This window comes from Haliotis rubra, unplaced genomic scaffold (genome assembly GCF_003918875.1).
Source record: "Haliotis rubra isolate DU_JTF1 unplaced genomic scaffold, ASM391887v1 Scf181, whole genome shotgun sequence".
NCBI lineage: Eukaryota > Metazoa > Mollusca > Gastropoda > Lepetellida > Haliotidae > Haliotis > Haliotis rubra.
The window spans coordinates 941791-959705 of record NW_025765792.1 but is presented as its reverse complement, the minus strand read 5'-3'; positions in this window follow the sequence as shown (position 1 = coordinate 959705).

The following is a 17915-nucleotide window of genomic DNA, read 5'->3' as shown; positions in this document are numbered from 1 at the left end:
AATGTGTTTCAGTATTGGCAGCAGTGGTTATGACCCTTTCCTTAAGTTTGTAGTCTGGTATCAGATATTTTGACAAAATTGAATTGGATTCTCGTCGAAGATTCCAAAACGTAAGTAGGTCTTTTGCGAATTTAAAAACCAACAGCGTAAAATCAATTTATAGCAAACACATTTTGTGAATATTAAGACTCATTTGTTTAATTGAGGATTTTATTTGTTCTTTCGGAAAAACATGTTGTCGTACAACATTCTGCATTCTGTGATGTATCGCGGTTTCGATGATTTCAAACATAAAGAGGAATTTGTACAACAACAACAGAGCACAAACAAAACCACAGTTATGTTATATAATTTGGGAGCCGTTATACGCTTACGCAAACCGGAACAAAGGCAAAGTCTGTTTACCTTTATCCGTGAGCCTAACATGTACCATGTATTCATCAAAGGACGCATCTGAAACAACTTACACAATGCCATGGGTTCCTTTTCAGTCTGTTTTGTCTTCACAGTTTACTCAATTTGATAATCCGAAAGCTGTGATACTTTACATCAACGTATTGATCACATTTGTTTGACTAAATTGATCTGGATCTGTGACCTGGTTGATGCGGGTCATCGTTTCCCGGCAGACTGGGATGTTGCACAATCATGGATGATTCAGGGTCGTATACTTCAAGTACTAAGGTAGTTCAAACATTGAAGGAAAGGGTGACTGGCTTGCAGTGTTATGGATAGGTTTAGTTTTGACATTCTGAAACCTGACTCACAGATCCAAACGCGAAACAGACACTCTGATCTCTGTAGCTCAGGTGGGTGAATCTGTGAAAGAAAATTGGTTATTTGACCATTATTGACCGATATATGACCATCTGTACAACTGAAGCTAAAGTGACATATGTGGCTATTCCTTCTGCCTCTCCGAGCAGAAAATCTGAATCGTTAGATTAATGAAACGAATGAGACAAATCTCATTAAGGGGTCACGGAAATACCTACTTCTTCACTGAATTTACTCCCGCCCTTGTAAATATTATACAACGAATTCCAGCTGTTTTACATGGTCAAGAAAATTTCAGATGACATTTACTTTCTTTCTGCCACATTTTCCTGGACATTCAATGACATTGAAAGTCATTGTTCAAGTGACATTTGCTTCGCTGATCAATGGAATTTTTTTCACTTCAGCTTACTGAAAGGGATAGCAAAATACATAGTTGAAACACCCACACTTGACACAAGTGTGCTATGTACTTTTCTGAAATTGAAGAAGTACTCAAGCAAACCCTTTGAGTATATTACAGTTCACTTTTCGCATCAACTCTTTGTGAATATACCGAGACAGTCACTGGCCTGCAAAGCAAAGCATATGTTTACAAGCACACTTGTCATTTCCTATCATTCTAACTGTGATATGCCGACCTATTTTACTGTCCTTTGTCGACAGATATTTTAAAATAATTACCTTGTTTTCATCGCTATATGGCTGTAATATTGCCGACGTGATGTACACGTTTGACTCACTCACTCACTTATCATTCTGTGGAAAGTACACATAACACAGTCTCTACCATAGCAATGTGTATATTAATATTGTTAATATTGCAACAAATTTTCAACCCTTATGCATTGTACCTATGGGTTCAGTACATACGTTAACTCTAGTCTGTCATCTGACATTAGACCCGTGGCCACAGAAGACCAGCATTTTGAGTGATCACTCTCTATCCTGGGGTACTCTTGCCCTAATTTCAGAAGTTGGATAACTGTTACTGAGAGGTGAATATTACCACCCTTGTCTTTATTGCTGTAATCACTACTCTTATATTATATTACCTTGCACGACCGCCTCCGTGGTGTAGTGGTTAGAGCGTCCGCCCGGAGAGCGGAAGGTCGCGGGTTTGATCCCCGACCGCGTCATACCAAAAGACGTTAAAATATGGTACTTGTTGGTCCCTGCCTGGTGCTCGGCATTAATGGGTACAACAAGGACTGGTCGGCTCGGAGTCAGTATAATGTGTCTGAGTGGGGTATTCATGCTTCACTGCGGCATGGTATCTCAGTGAGCTGGCACTATGAAACCAGCTTAAGTCTGGGCTAGTACAAGTAGACGCACATACACATACACACGCATGCACGTCGTCATATAAGCGAAATATTCTCAAGCACGACGATAAACCCAATTTCACCTCACCTCACCTCACCTCACCTTGCACGACCACTCTATTTCATACTGTATTGATTTGGGAACTTGATTTTAGAATACCATTGTTAATTACAGCACTTTTCGTAGTTGGTTTTACATTTGATCTTTTACGAGCTGATTCTCAGTTAACGTTTTAGTTTCAACTTGGAACAATGTAACAATAGACGTATATGTATGTATAAATGTATTTAAATATATATCATGGCATCGGCCTCACTTAACACCCTTTTAAAAGGATTTGGACACAGTTCTGTCAGCACAGATTCTTCGATTGTGGTTTGATCATCCCATTTACATCAGCCATTCTGAAACTTTAAGATATACTCAAAGGCAAACGTTATTGTCACACACAAATGACAAACGGAATCGGTGGTAAATATTTAATGACGCGTATGAAATGTTATTACGAGAAAGAATAATGTTTCACAGTGTGATAACGATCGACTCTCCATATCCAGAGTACCTGTCATATGCAAACGAGCTCAGTGCAAGGTGGGGTTCAAAAGCGTGGCACACTGTCATGGCGATGACTAGAAATGTTTTGATGACTTCTGCACTTTTCAAGTCTACAACCAGTGGAATGATAAGCGACCCTTCAAAGAGAACATCACTGGACCACACTCTTTCTCAAATTCAAAATCGAAAAATCCATTCACAAGATTTACAAATACAGTCAGTGAGTGAGTTTAGTTTTACGCCGCACTCAGCAATATTCCAGCTATATGGCGGCGATCTGTAAATAATCGAGTCTGGACCCGACAATCCAGTGATCAACATAATGAGCATCGATCTGCACAATTGGGAACCAATGGCATGTGTCAACCAAGGCAGCGAGCCTGACCACCCTTAGTCGCCTATTACGACAAGCATAGTCTCAGATTACAAATACAAACAGTGCTTGAGCGTATTCTTCATTTCAGACTAAATCACATATTTTCACTAAACACATAAGTTGTCTGATGCACCTAGGTGAAAAATGTGTTAGACAGGTTCCACATTACCTCTCTGCATAAACAGATTTGACAGATTTGTTTCAACAGATCTGATCATGCATGGATATTCTATTCATTTGCAAACTGATGATTAATGTGTAACATCTGTGACCACGATTGAGTGCTGATTGCTAGGCACATGTCATATTTATCACAGCAAAGTCACGAATGAAGAATGTATACACATATATAACTATTATTTTAAATGCTTGGTAGATAGGCTTATTTTGATCCGCGTTTTCAAATAAATAACTCAGATATATGAAACTGAAAAAACTGAAGCTGCATTCCGAATTGTTTGAATTTACTGACTGACTGAGTTTGGTTTTACGCCGCTTTTAGCAATATTCCAGCAACATCACGGCGGGGGGCACCAGAAATGGACTTCACACATTGTACCCATGTGGGGATTCGAACCCAGGTCTTCGGCCCGACGAGCCAACACTTAAACCACTAGGCTACCCCACCGCCCCTGTTTGAATTTACTTGGGTAACGTAATGTACAACGAAGCAGTGGTTTACCCTCACCCTGTTGCTATAAGATGTCTGACAAACGGGAAGTTTCCAACCCAAAGGGGGCGGTGGGGTAGCAAAGTGGTTAAAGTGTTCGCTCGTCATGCTGAAACCCATGTTCGATTCCCCACATGGGTACAATTTGTGAAGCCTATTTCTGGTGTCCCCTGCCGTGATGCTGGATTATTGCTGAAAGCGGCGTAAAACAAACTAACAACTCCAAGCCAAAGTCAAACCTCAGCAGAATATATGTAAATATAATTGTACGGTTCCTATGGCTGTAATGTAATAACATACTATCCAGCCGGGAACCGTACTGCGATGGCACCTTTGTGATTTCATATTAGAATGTTTCCCAAGCAAGGTCTGGTGAGTAACCTAAAGTGAAATAAGAGGATGGGCTGACCAGGCTTGGTGGCTTGGGTAACAAGTCGACATCCTGGTGTAAGAAAGGGGACATCAATCACAAGATCACATGCTAAGACATTTTAAGTCTGAAACGTGTGACTTGTGAACGAATAAATCAATACGCTGTCCATAAGCGTACCAAGAGTTAATTAGTTGTAATATAACATCGATCAAATCGGGGAAAGGTTATGCTGTTATAAAAATATTTTTCCAGAAAATCAAAGTGGAGGTCACCCACCTTGTCATACCCTCTTGTGAATGCTTTATTGTCACTAAAGCTATGCATGGATCTGAACATTGTTTTATGCAGGCTGCTATGTCACTTCCGGGTATTTGATCATAATTAATCAATATCAGATACCGATACATGTACAGTAATCGATATACTTTAAACTGAAGTTAAACTGTTTGTCCGAAAACCCATCTCTGTTATTTTCAACGACGTTCTTTGATCAGACAATAAATATAGCGATGACTTCATATAACGTTTTTGTCATTTGATGGGTTGTCAGAGGGAACTACTGGAAACCTTTCATGTAGGATGACAGCTGGCTCGTACAGAATGGGTTTATTCCAATCCCATTTCTTCGTTTTTCAGTCTGCATTCAACCAGTGAATTCATGACGCGCTGACCCAGTCCGAATGACATTTAAGAGGTTCCTGAAAGATGAATCATGACGTTTTGTGATTTACGGGGGCTGTCTGGAAATATTCCGTAGACATTCGTAATATCAGGTTCTGCTTCTCCCGTTGAATATCTAGATTAATATTCAAGCACTGTTGAGGAAAGATCAAGAGCAGACCCAACCATATGAAAGACCTGAACATATGGACGTTTCCAGAGACGAAAAATGTAGAAGACACAAAGATTATACGAGTTTGGAGCGCTGGCTTATACTGATACTAAAGCGAAGCTCATGTACCATATTTGGCATCCAATGAGCATCTGCAGGGTCATACTCATGATGACAAGTCTGTCGTGTAGGTCACACCCAAAGGCATGTGCCAGGTATCTATCACCAGTATTTTAATTTTTCATGCAGACGCAACATTGCCAGGATTAGTTTTGACTTGTAATCCTAGAAATTAAAGTTTAATATAAGCATGCTAATAATCTTCATGAAAGTACAGAAACATTCAGTTTCTTCAAGGTTCATATCTTTTGATCGTGTTGAGCACATATCACCTTCTTCATCATCTTCATCAGCCTCGTTTTATTACAAATATTTCGGGGCGGTGGGTAGCCTAGAGGTTAAAGCGTTTGCTCGTCACGCCGAAGACCCAGGTTCGATTCCCACATGGGCGCAATGTGTGATGCCCATTTCTGGTGTCCACTGCCGTGATATTGTTGGAATATTGCTAAAAGCGGCATAAAACAACTCGCTCGCTCACTACATATATTTCATGCTAAAACAGACATTCATCTCGGATAGCGGATTAAGTATTATACTTGTTGTTAGCATGTTAGACATTGATGCTATAAAACAATTCGGTGAAACATATTCATAAAGGACAAGAACTCGTTGCTCAAACTGTGAAGAACCTTAGCTGAGTTAGTGAGTGAGTGAGTTAAAATTTAAAGTCACTTTGGCAATATTTCAGCCATATCGTGACTCAAACAAGTTATAGATTAACAATAAGTAAAGCTAGATTATAAAATCCTGTCAACAAATGACAGTAAAACAACTAGAACATCACAGATATAAATGTAAAACTAGCAATTAAATCTAAAACATTTTTACTATAGAGGACAACACAATATAAAAATAGGCTATAGATCGCCAACAACTGAGGGTAGATCACCATAACCTTAGCTGAACCGACCGATGTTATTTTTAACATGCACTACATATCAACAACTTTTCAGAATAATCTACATAGATACATATCGCCAGCTTTCTGTATGCTTTGTACAAAACTGTTGTTGATAAGATCTAGTAAGCAATATGAGACCAGGAATCATGTTTCCCTTTTCCTTCCGTAGTCTTACAAGCTACGCGGCTGCAAATGGATTGTACAATCAAAAATTATAGTCTACATCCACATATAAACTTCGGTCGTCATTGGACGTCTGATCCATGAAGTACAGGTGGTTTAAGTGTACTTGATCGTGAATCGATCTAAAACGCACAACCAAGAACACGTTTTGACACATGAGCGGATCTCCTGAAGAAGGCCGAGGTTGCAGAGAAGAAATTGATGCCTCTTGAACATGATGATGCTCAGCTGTTCTTAGGTCAGCATACATGTAGTCATAAAAATAGTGTTCCTGGAAGCTTTCAAACGAAAACACTTACATGTTACACAGCTTTTCAAAAGTGTTTCAGTAATTCCCAGCTATGTTTCCCTTTGAAAAAAGCCTTAAAACGTCTTTGAGAATGTCTGAAGAGAACCAGAAGTAGGAATCAATATGGCGGCCATCAAAGACAAAAATGGGCACTTTTTGTATTTAATGTACGGAGTAGTACCTGCACACACAGTATGGAAATTTTAGAACCTCTGTAGCTGACAGTTTGGGAGAGAAGTACAACTGGCAAAAACCACCGCCAATCCAATATGGCTGCCAATGGGTGCCTTTTAAAATAGCCTCCTGGGCCCTACGCCTTCAACTGAAGGGTACCAGAAATTTGGAAGTCATTGGACCAATAGTTCTGGAGATTATTGGTATTTGAGGTTGAAATTATGGACATAATTTTGATTTATCTGTCCGTAGGCCTTGTGTCTAGAGCCTTAGGGTTTTCCTTGACACACCTTCAGGACCAGGGACACCTTGGTGATTTGTGTGAAAGGATTCTGATCACTGGTTCTTGAGTTCCCAGGATAAATGATCATCACTGATCACTGCTGGATCTCTTGTAGCTTGAGGTCAGACAATAGTTAGCGCCCCTTATGCAAAAGGAAACGATCAGAAAGGTCTTCAACACCTCCGGGACTCTCAGGAATCAGCACCTTGCAGTATATTCCCGATCTCTACATAATATTCTGTGGGCAACAAAAACATGTTGGAAACCTCTAGCACTCTGTCTAAATCCAGCACAAGTCTAAATATAGAACACACTTCTGTAACTAACTGAATTACAATAGGTTCAGTGTATTACACTTGGAACACTGACACATGCTCCTGTAAACATCAAGAAAAATAGCATAGACATTTTTTATGCTAGGTCACAAGGTGCTGTCGGATAGCTTAATAGTTTTCGCGTTTGCAATAATAATAATAATAATTCACTTGTATAGCGTCTGGTACCCATCTGTCTAGTTGCTCACTGGCGCGTATGTAGGAGTCAGTAGAGTGAAACGGAAAAATTGTTAAATATTGTAAGCAGTTCTGAACAGAAAAGTTTTGATTAGGCTTTTAAAAGAGGATTCACAGATTTCACGCCATGTCCAACGCATGGGTATAATGTGAGAATACAAGTTCTGAATGAATATATAGTCTCAATATATCTGAAAATAATCTCCATGACAACTTTCCACCAAAATGCACACGGCAAGACGTAGCCACCTGCTACCAAATCACAACCAATTCGCGGAACGCCAACGCAAAACACGGTGTTCATACTTTGATCCAAAGGCGAAGCAATGTGTATTATGTTCTTTTGCCATGGGAGAAGGAATACTTCTAAAGAAATGCAGTATTAGACGCAGCTGTTGGCATGGATGTCGAGGGAAAACAAATGGCGAACGTATGATCATAATCTAAGGGAGATCGTTCATGAGCAACAACCAAATGCAGACCTCTACAACTCTGTCGACCTCCCCATGGTGAATGTAAACCTAAAGAAATCATCTGCACACCCCATACATTTGACTTAAATGCCCATTAATGTATTTACTGCTTGTGTGGCAGATGTTTAATTAGTGCGTAAGGGATTAAGTGCTTCCTTATACTTTATAGTTATTGCACAAAGTGCGTGGGTGGTGGGTTGGGGATACGATGGTTCAGTGAGTGAGGTTTAGCTGACGCTTCCTTCACAGTATCGCAGATATATTACACCTCTAAAGCCGAAGCGATGCAGGTGCTAGATGTCATATCACTATTGTGAAACACGAACAAAGATGCGACGCTTTCAAACTTAAGAATCATAATCTGAGCTCGAATAATCTTATTCACAATTAATTCCTGTGTCTTTGTTTATGACGTCATCGTTTGTGAAACAGGAGGCTTAGGGCAGGAGGCGTCCGCTTCTTCTGTGTCCATTTACTGCTGAGGAGTGATGGGATGCACGATGAATCAACGATGAACATATCATCGTAAACCTACCATCATCGACAACTCAACGAGCTAATATTCAAACCCTACTGTTGTGAGTGAGTTAATATTTAACGTCACATCGGCAATATCTCAGCCGTATCGTGACGAAAACAATTTATACAATAAAGAGTGAAAACATTTTGAAGTTTAAAACCTGTCAACAATGGACAGTAAAAATACTAGATAATCAAAGATATAATATAAAACTAGCGAGCAAAGCTAAAACATTCAAAATAAAGTAGACAATACAATATAAAACACGGGCTATAGATTGCCAACAACTGAAGGTAGATCACCATACTAGGTACCATGGGGACCATACTGTAGTGATCGACGGTATTTTTAGTAATGAAGCAGTTCATGTAATTGCCAAGATGTGATTTTTCTATGGATGCTTGCTTGTTTCGTTTTTAGGATGAGTTCAACTACTTTTTTGCAAGTAACGATAAACGCCATGACGATATTACGTCAGCCAGATACCCAATGACGTATTTCAGAATCTGGGATTTGTTTAATCTATAAAACCGGTGAGTTCACCATAATTTCCATAAAAGGATAACATTTTCCAGTTTCATGATAAACCTGTCAGAAATATAAATTGTTTAAAATGCACAACCCGTAGAACACAATTTAGCATGAGGCATGTAAAAAGTATGTCTTTCATTCTCCCAAAGGACGTATTCATTTTCTAAAGAGTAATTATTTTAAGTCAGAACATTTTAATGGCCTATCGAGACCCACAAAAATGTAATAACAATTTAATTATATTTCTCTTTAGAATAGGAACACATGGTTTGACTTTTTTCACAGAAGGGTTTTCCTTTGAAAAATATAAAATGTTTTGAATGCACGTTGTATTTAAGTGCTTCTGTTGGATATGACCAAACTATTGATGGACCCATCTTTAACGAGGAAGCTTTAACGGAAAGAAGAGAAGATCTGCGATTTGTTTGATGGATTTTGGTTTCGTTCCGTTAGGGTCCTTAACTGTGACGAAACAATTTGAATTAAACGCAACACTCATACCATGGGACCCATCAATATGTTCATGCGGACTCATTGGAGATTGTCCGTAATATGATCTTAAAAATATTATTGTGTTTCTCTGGTCATGGTGTTTTGAATTGAATTAAACTTTCAGCAAAAATGCGTGACGCCAGTAGGTCTAAAGTATAGTTACGAGTAACGTTGACAGGTTGCCATATTTGGCACTTGTGCATACAGGTACATCTAAAGGTGCGTTGCAAACAATATACAGCAATTCCCCCGTATATACAGCGGAAACTGTCACATCAAATGCTGCACGAGGCCGCTTCCTTCTCAAACCAAAATGGCGGCTGTGGGAATTTTAAATTCGACAGCTGAGTCAGAAATATTTGACTGGTTCTGCTGAGAAATGGACGAAGGATGCTTACATCCCACCATCCTCAGTTTGTTCAAAATCTCCAAAAGATGTCATCAATAGCCATTAATTCATCGGCTCTTTGTCGAGACTGTTTCCGTTACATTCTTTAATGGCAATGGTCATCAGATTCCTCAAGAACCTATTCATCAAGGCATACAGTGATAACGTACTTATGTTTAACACTGCAGTAATGCAACATTTCAGACATGTGACGATGGTCTGCAAATAATCAGGTCTCGACCAGGCAATCCAATGAGTGACATCGTGAGCATCGATCTACGCAATTTGGATACGATAACATACATTAATCAGTCATCGATCCTAACCACCGGTCTCGGTTGTCGTCTCCTACAACACGAACTGTCAAGTTTAAAAGGGGTTTTAACGGTTACATGTTACTGTATTTATTATTATATGGGTATTTATATAGCGCTATAGTCCATCCCACATGCATGCTCAAAGAGCTTCTTCGTTTTTCCCTCGATCATTGGATGTCAATCTCATCTTATTACCAATCTCAACTCCCTGGGGATCATACAGCTCTTGCAGCCACTAGGCGCACCGAATTAATGTGATTTTCCCATCCTTTCGAGGTACCCATTCTCAGCTGGGGTCGTCATATGAGCGAAATATTCTCAAGCACGACGTTAAACCCAATTTCACCTCACCTCACCTCAACTGGGTGAACTGGGACACATAGTCACAGTACTTTGTCCACGTGTTACTGCACGTTGCTGTACCCTCAACTTGGTGCACGTATTCATGTAGCCACCATCTGGTCAGCCACCAAAAGATTCGTGGGTTATTTTAAGTGCATAGGGTTGTGTACTGTACTATGTAGGTATCATGTTTAAATGCCAAGTATCAACAGGAGTGAGTGAGTGAGCTGGTTGTACGCCGCCTTTAGCAATATTCAAGCAATATCACGGCGGGGGACACCAGAAATGGGCTTCACATATTGTACAGTATGAACAGGAGGATCACGAGAAGATATATTCGGAGAAGTCAGTGAGTGAGTCAGTGAGTGAGTTTAGTTTTACGCCGCACTCAGCAATATCCCAGCTATATGGCGGCGGTCTGTAAATAATCGAGTCTGGACCAGACAATCCAGTGATCAACAACATGAGCATCGATCTGCGCAATTGGGAACCGATGACATGTGTCAACCAAGTCAGCGAGACTGACCACCCGATCCCGTTAGTCGCCTCTTACGACAAGCATAGTCGCCTTTTACGACAAGCATGGGTTACTGAAGACCAATTCTAACCCGGGACCTTCACGGGTCTATTCGGAGAAGTAAATGATGTAATAAAATTGCTTGTAATGTACTAATGTTTATACACTACAATCAATTCTGCATTAACCAACCAGAATACGTTTCCGAGCCTCCAAACTGGATCAGTAACAAGCCTAGGTATTTAGGGACCAATTCTTTAAATAACCCTCTTTGGAGTTTCTGGTCAGCTAGTCCTTGGTATGCCATGGAAGTGTGTATTCATTTAGGTGAGCATAAAAATATTGAAATCGAAAGGGATCATGCAACAACGCATACAAAGGTGCAGTTTCTCCTTTCACATGCTTAGTTTCGTCTCTTTCCAACATCGTTCGAAATGTCCAGCATTTATTTGAAATTTGTATACTCATGCCAATAATGGTTGTCACCCCTGCTCCCTTCCTCCCCACCCCAACCCCACACCACACTTCTCACACCCTCCCAATTAAAAAAATTGAAGGGGGTGACAACCATTATTGGCATGAGTATATTTCAGTAAATTATTCAACTCAAGCTAATGTTTACAGTCGATGACGATTCGATTCAAATATATTGTAAGCACAAGGAAATGAGTGAGTGAGTATTGCTCAACGCCGCTTTTAGCAATATTCCAGCATAGGGAATCGAACTCAGATCTCCGGTGTGACGAGCGAACGCTTTATCCACTAGGATGTCCCCACTTTAGACTTTAATGGTTTGGTTGATTGCATATTATCGTTTTCCATTTGCGTAGATAGATGCTCACTGGATTGTCTGATCAGCAGAGTATTGCATCAAACGAACACGTATACGACAGTATTGTTCAATTTCTTGTCTTTTTCACTCATTTCATCACTACTTCAGTTCTCGGTTATGTCATATGTGTCAACCCTTCAAATGTAAGAAGGAATAACGCTTATTTGTCAGAAGAGTGAACATGTCAGATTAATCTTCACAGCAATATTTAAAAGAGTTTCCAAACCATAAAATGTCAAATTTCCGGTGTGCTTAAAAGCGTCATTATCACACCTTGTCACGTTCTGTTCATCAGAATAATGAAATACTAATTTTAACGAAAGGATAAGGACTAAAGAAATGAGACTAAAATTTCTCTACGTCGTTCACAAATAAGGTTGTCGAATTTAATGATATATCTTTTTTCTAATTGGATTTCGACGTAAATTAACAGTCGATAAAACACACAAGAAATTCTGCAGTAACAGGAGAATAATTGCCGCGAGAAATTACCTGTGCGCTAATGAGACCCGATGTCGTGGCAATATATTGGACAAAGTTCAGGTAGATCAGTTTTAACGAGTACCTTTCCCGTCATGCTGGAGGCGGCCTGTGACATTACTTTGTTTTTCCGATTTGAGTTTTGATTTAAATTTCTTAACTTTCTAAATTAAAATGATTAGCTGATACCTGAGGGGTAAAGTGGATAAGTTGTTAATGTTTCTTGTTTTCGTGCTGCACCCAGCAATATTCCAGTTATGTCTCAGCAGGATGTAAATTATGAAATCCGGGGCAGACTATTCAGTGATTAACCTCATGAGAATCGAGCTGGGCAATTGGGAAACGATGACATGTGTCAACCAAGTCAGCGAGCCTGACCACCCGATCCCGTTTGTTGTCTTTTAGACAAGTATGGGTTGCTGAAGACCAATCTCCCCCGGATCTTCAAGGGTAAACGGGACACACGCGTGAATGGAGAAGAATTCGGCTCTTGAAGCACTTGTGTCAAAGAGTGTCCAAATGTATCACGAGTTTAAATGATAGGAGCATTAAAATGTACATCGTCGTTAAATCGCGGGTGTGCATGGACTGTGTACTTCCATCTTTCGTGAATTCATCCCTGAAATGTGGATAAAATACATAAAACACTTCATGCAGCGTGTGCGATATCTCGGTATGAGTTTGTAAATTCCTTTCAAAGTATGAGTGAGTGAGTGAGTATGGTTTTACGCCGCTTTTAGCAATATTACAGCAATATCACGGCGGGGGACACCGGAAATGGGCTTCACACATTTTACCCATGTGGGGATGGAACCCGGGCCTTCGGCATGACGAACGAACGCTTTAACAACTAGGCTACCCCACCGCCCCCTATCAACTTGTAATGATACAATGTGTTCGCGAAACGATAAGGATACCCTGCTGCACCAGTTGGTCCCGTCACTAAAAAGGCAAGTCACTGGCTGACCGGAAACAAAAAATACAGGGCCATTAATGGTACACATCAAAATAGGAATAGCATTGGAAATGCTTTGTCAGTTTGGGAACGCATTCTGCATGTCTATCAAAGAGGTTTTTGAAAGCTTTGCTGAGGCCGTTGGTGTGGTTCCCAGTATATCAGCTTCTGACTAGTTCCATCGAGGCTTAAAACAAAACGTGTTTTCTGACAAACATGTACTCAGATTACACTGGAAACACATCAATATTTCTCATGCAACAATTACCAAAGCATTGTAGCCGTCCTTGGCCAGTAGAACTATTGAAACGCCAGGACATGTTTGCCAACAAACAAATTTCCTGTTAAAATGAATAATAATCATATTCTCTCACGCCATACCGAAACTCAAGCACAATCAACCTCTGGCAAGGGATTTCCACCATTGTATTTATGGAGAGAAAGGCATAAAATGGACAAATTTGCTTTCTTCGGGAAGGGTATAATGAAGATATCTTTACACATATAATGGTCGTTATTTGTCAGTGTTTGTAAAACAATACAAATTGTAATAACACAAAATCAATTGTATCAATTGTGCAGGAAATGAGGTCAGGGTCATCTGAAGAAAGGTCCCTTCGAACATCTTTGTTCGTCTTACTCGTGAGCAGCTAGTCAGTGACTGAAGATGTTTAATAGATTTAATAGCAACACAAGTCAATGCCGACTTAGTCAGGAAGACACATCAACAGACAGTAGTTCAACGTGCCGCCATAATCATAAAAGTGCATTGATCAGTTTAACATTTTAGAGAACACAATGAAATAGTGTCCACAATGGGTCAGACTTGACAGTATTTCAAACAGTTTCTATCACAGTATGTGCAAGTGATAGTTTTTGCTTATGTTGCATTAGCAGCTTATCAAGATGTCTTGCATTGAAAACATCTGGTCCACATTTTAACTTCTTTGATTACCAGTGTTTCATGCTGACTGTCTGAACAATCATAATTATTTTCTACATCAGGTGCTTGTAAGAGGCGACTAACGGGATCGGGTGGTCAGGCCCGCTGGCTTGGTTGACACATGTCATCGGTTCCAAATTGCGCAGATCGATGCTCATGCTGTTGATCACTGGATTGTCTGGTCAAGACTCGATTATTTACAGACCGCCGACATATAGCTGGAATATTGGCGAGTGCGGCGTAAAACTAAACTTACTCACTCACTCTACTTCAGGCCGCGGAGGGGTGGGGGTTAAAGCGTTCGCTCGTCATGCCGCAGACCCGGGTTCGATTCCCCACATGGTGCACGGGTACACGGTGTGAAGCCCATTTCTGGTGTCCCCCGTTGTGATATAGCTTGAATATTGCTAAATGCAGCGTAAAACCAAACTCACTCACTCTTATTTCAGCTCCATTCCAGTTCTTTGGCGAAATCTTCTTGAGGCATCACAAGCAGTAGGTACAAAGCAGCACTAGTGAGAAGACATGTTGTAAGTGTCTTTGTATAAGCCTTTCTTTCAGACACTACTCACAGTAATTTGAGAGTTGATGTCATCTTCACGTTTCATGGATGCTGCAATCAAAGATGAAAGTCCCTTTGAACACAGTTTGATAGTAGTTCCATCAACACCACACAGGACACATCAGTGGCCAGTAGAATCTGGAACTAAACTGTACATGTTGGTTGGTTGGTTGTGCTGTGTTGTGTCGTAACTCCACACTCAGCAATAATCCAGCTATATGACGGCGGTCTGTAAATAATCGAGTCTGGACCAGACAATCCAGTAACCAAGATCATGAGCATCGATCTACGCAATTGAGATACGATGACGTGGGTCAACCAAGTCAGCTAGCCTGACCACTCGATCCCGTTTGTCGGCTGTTACGACAAACATGGGCTGCTGAAAACAAATTCTAACCCGGATCTTCAATGGTCCAGTACACATGATTGGTCTTGGAGATAACATTTATCCTGCCAGTGTTAACCTCAATGTTCATGAATCAATGTCTTGAGACAAAATCCACGATGAGCTGAGGAGAGCACCAGTGGATGCCCTGTTGTTTTCCTGCAGATACTATTTTGTTGACCACTACTTCAGATGCAAAAAATGACCTGCAGCAAATGTGACAGTAGATTGGTTTTTGAATGACATATGAAGAAAAACTTATTTTCTTGCACATATTTGTCTGTTAACGAATATATCTAGGTGTAATTAAATTATTGGATTTTCCTACTGGCCAGTCAGGAGTTTCCATTATTTCAAAAACAGGCAAAAGTATGTAGTTTAGTGCATGCACATATATGAGCTCATTTCGCTTTCATGAGTTTTCCACATCTTCAGTCCGTTGATCGTTGCCTTCATCAGTGCCTGAATGTTCAACAGATTGTGAGATACAAAACCTCAGGCACCGACCAAAACGAGCAATCTGACAACATGGCACTTGGAATTCAAGTGTAACATTTCGTAAGTGAATTTGCCAATATTTTTCTAGAAATATGGCAATCAACGTCACAGGGGACTGACAATTCAGTGGTAAAAATTATTTCGTTGGATTAATCGGAAAGGAATAGAAATTGATTAGTCTGAAGCTGTGAACGGGCCTGTTCCAAGCAAATATTTAATTATCATTACCCTGCACATATCAAGGTTCATACCACATATTCACCTCTGAGACAAAGCCACATTCATGGTAAAAAAAGTAACAAAACAGTTGGGAGACGCCATCATGTCGCTGAACATTGAGTGTTAGTGCCAGCCCAGTCTACCACTGGCAATGTGTTTGACAGTCTCTTTAAATTCATTTCATTATCTACACTTCATATTCACATTTTGATGCAAATAACACATTGACGGTTTCAAGCTTAGACGTAAATGGTCGCAAGTAACAGTCAAAGTGTCGTGTGTGTCACTTTTCAGGAGAGCAAAATTGGCTCTTGCCAGTGTCACGGAAGAGGATTCGACAAGCAGCACCTTTTTAAGTTTGAGTCCAAGGTCACCCATGTTAAGAAGGTGAGTAAGTGGTGTTGGGGATCGACGCTGATACGATCCAGGATTATAACCTTCCTCCTTGTCAACCACTAAAAGCTGACAGGAATTAGTTATAAACAGAAAAACAAACGACTAATGGGATCGCACTGAAATATTCCTCTTCTAACAGATACTGGTTCCGAAATCAGCAGATTGTGGAAGTTTGATTTAGGTTGAGTCGCGTCCACAACAGGTGTTTGCTACTGATATGGCAATGTCCCCAGCCGCTAAAGAATGAAATATCTATATTTACTACTTTTTATTTTGGGGTCACATACAAGATGCCTGGAATGACTGTTGTCTGCATAATCACACAATGTAGGCTGTCAACATACTTGAAAACATTGGGTGCACTGTTTTATGAGATGTCGCCTTTAAAAAGCGGTCAAAGTATCGTGGTGACCTTGAAGATAAGGTCAAGGTCACCCAAAATGAACTGGTGTCTGCCTATTCCCCAAATGTATACTGTCACCAAATTTGAAGACATTGGGCACAACAGTCCATGAGATGCCGTGTTAGATTTGAAAAGTGTTCACGCCTTGAAAATAAGAGTTTGTGAAAGTGGTCAATGTGTCGTGGTGACCTGGTCAAAAGATAGGTCAAGGTCACCCAAATAAACTGGTGTCTGCGTAATCCCCAATGTAGGCTGTCACCAAATTTGAAGACATTGGGTACACAGTGCATGAGATATCACGTTAACAACAGTTTGAAAAGTGGTCAGTGTCAAGGTGACCTCGGAAAATAAGGTCAAGGTCACCCAAATCGACTGACGTCTGTAATCCCCTAATGTAGGCTCTCACCAAATTTGAAGACATTAGGTACAACAGTTCATGAGATATCGCGTTAAGAATGGGACGGACGGACGGACGGCTAACCCAGTTAGCCAAAGTGACTTCCATGAAAATATCGAATGTTAATTTGAAGACCTCCAACGCCTGAAAGCTACGAATACACAATGCAATTGGGGAAGCGGTATAGGCACTTTTTAGTCGTATCTGGGAAGTGAACCCAGACTATTGGAAATGCAGTATTAACGCAAATGGCACCAGATGTAGCAGCTGATAATATAAATAACAAGATCAGGCACCAGATGTATATGGCGGCGGTCTGTAAATAATCAGTCTGTAGACAATCCAGTGATCAATACAAGCATCGATCTGCGCAATTGGGAACCAATGACATGTGTCAACCAAGTCAGCGAAACTGACCACCCGATCCCGTTAGTCGCCTCTTACGACCAGCGTAGTCGCCTTTTATGGCAAGCACATGGGTTGCTAAAGACCTATTCTACCCCGGATCTTCTCGGATCACAAATAACCAATGGGTGTGTCGGGTGGGTAGTGATGTTTTTTGTTTAGTTTTTAAGGAGTAGAAAAATCAATTTTCTTTATGAAACGTATGATTCGGCCTTTGTACATCCAGCTTCGCACAGCTTACAACAAAACCTGTATCCAGGTTAGAATTCAAACAGGATCAAACACCGATATCACCCGACCCTGGCGCCGTCTTAGATTTGGACTTGATTACCTTTTTCAAACCATGGGTCGGAATGAACCAGAACAACAATCATTGTAATTGCTTGATTGGTTTTGGTGTTTAACGCCAGACTCGGGTCGGGTAGTTGGGTCTGGACAAAACAATCCAGTGATCAACAGCATGAACATGGATCTACGCAATTTGTATAC